This window comes from Tupaia chinensis, unplaced genomic scaffold (genome assembly GCF_000334495.1).
Source record: "Tupaia chinensis unplaced genomic scaffold, TupChi_1.0 Scaffold000175_1, whole genome shotgun sequence".
Lineage (NCBI taxonomy): Eukaryota > Metazoa > Chordata > Mammalia > Scandentia > Tupaiidae > Tupaia > Tupaia belangeri.
The window spans coordinates 3,081,432-3,083,458 of NW_006159650.1; the positions used below are offsets into that span (position 1 = coordinate 3,081,432).

The 2,027-nt window shown below is 42.3% G+C and overlaps 1 pseudogene; it reads right to left on the minus strand.

Annotated features, from left to right (window-relative positions):
* Window positions 1-1,108: 1,108 nt before the first annotated feature.
* Window positions 1,109-1,720, minus strand: LOC106734650 (60S ribosomal protein L15 pseudogene; annotated as a pseudogene).
* Window positions 1,721-2,027: the final 307 nt, after the last annotated feature.

A 2,027-nucleotide genomic window follows, 5' to 3' on the forward strand; every position in this document is an offset into this window, starting at 1 on the left:
TACCTCTAGTGCGCTTCACCCATATGCCTGAATGGCTCATGCAGGCCTCTACTCAATGGTCCTTTGCCCAAGGTTTTGCCTTCTGACCACACCTCCCCTCATTCTGTGTCTAATTATTTTTTTTCATTCTTTTGTCCTTGCTTATTTGTTGTAGTCCGTCTTCTCCACTGAAATGCGATCCATGAGAACAGAGGCTTTTGACTGCATCGATCGTTGTTGTAACACTGCACTCACAGCACCTAGGAAGTTCCTGGCACATAGTAAGTGCTCAATAAATAGTTGTTGAACTCATGTTAATTTTTCCATGGTGTGGGTATTAATGATAATATAATATTGGGTTGTAAAAAGTCATGACATATTTTTATATGTTTTTCTATGCAAACACGCATAATAACTTTTCAGATAACCCAATATTATTTTAATTAACACGTATTGAATAGCAAGCAAAGGTTTATGTGTGCTCCTTCTTTTAACTCTTCTGTCAGTTACTACTATGCTCAGTTAACTGTTAAAGAAACTGAAGCACAGAGAGGGTAAGTGGATGTCTCCAGACACATAACCAAGATGAAGGAGAGCATTTGAACCTAGACAGCCTAATTCTACAGTTGGCAGTCCATAGCACTTTGCTGCTCCCTCTGAGTTATAGAAATATACACAATCCTGATAGCTGATCAGACCATGAACTTCATGCTTTGTTTCAGGTCTGGAATTTAGGCTCATGGTAATTTCTTCCAATTATAAAAGTAATATATGATCATTATAGGAAATATGAATATTCAGAAAATAGTAATAAAAGATATTAAATTACCTAGGAACACCATTTGCAAGGGGTGTTTTTATTCCAGATTTTTCCATGTAAATGTATATCTCAAATATATGACACAAAATTAGTATCATGTGCTATGTACATCATTTCTTACTGTTTACAGTCTTAATATTATGTCATAAACATCTATTGGGCTAATTGTTTTTGAAAATATAACTTGTAATATCTACACAATATTGCATTGAAGAGATTGCTTTAAATTATTTAGAAATACCCTGACACCCCCCACCCCCACTGTCCTAAATTGTTGATTAGGTGTGAATTTTACAAACATCTCTTAGATTAGCAGTAACGGTGGAGCTGGAGAGTATTGCACCTTCTCCAAGCTGCATGATGTGAGCCACCAATAGTGTGGTGGAACTTGTGACCCTTTCCAAGGCCCCAGCTCTCGAGTTCTACATGTCAGCCCCCGCATCTCCCTGTGCTTGTGGACTGATTTGGTAATCCACTGGGTGTCAGGGTTTCTTCTGATAGCTTTATGGAATGCATCAATGAAGATAACCTCAAAGAATTTCTATGTGGAATCTTCACCCACTCAGTAAGAATTCAGGACTCTAAGAACCCCACAGTGGCATCCAGCTTCTTCCTCTGCAACAGACTGGAGGCTTCAAGCAAACTTGAGCTGGTTAACACCATGATGGACAGGCTTACCATAGGTTGTCCCCTTGGGGACTGGGCATTTGCAGCCTCCATGACGCACATGAATACTGTATGTCACATAACCTTGCTTTGCCTTGTAGTCAGTCTGCAGGCTTTATCTGGACCAGTGGGACACGGCACCCAGTGCAGCGCCAAGAGCTGGCAGTACTGCCAGCAGCCAACTCTCAGAAGAAAGGGCATCACATCGGACTGCTTTTTCTGCCACAGCTCCTGGATGTACTTGTATGCACCCATCCTGGCTTACCTGATGGCTGCCACCAGACAGAAAGGAAAGAGCCTTTCCCCTAGAAATGCCCTAACTCTTAAACATTGTACTTGTCTCAAACTTTGTTTTGGAGTAAATGAATATTGTCCCATTCCCCGGGGGGACAGCCGAACAGGTTTCCTGAGTGAAGGAGTGAGAGCCGGGACAAGCGACGTAGTGTTACAGCACGGAGACGACAGTGTCGTCCGTTTATTGTGGGCAGCACGATACAGCACAGAGACGACGCAGTGTCGCGTCGTCTACTGTGAGCAGCACGGAGACAACGCGGTGTCACAA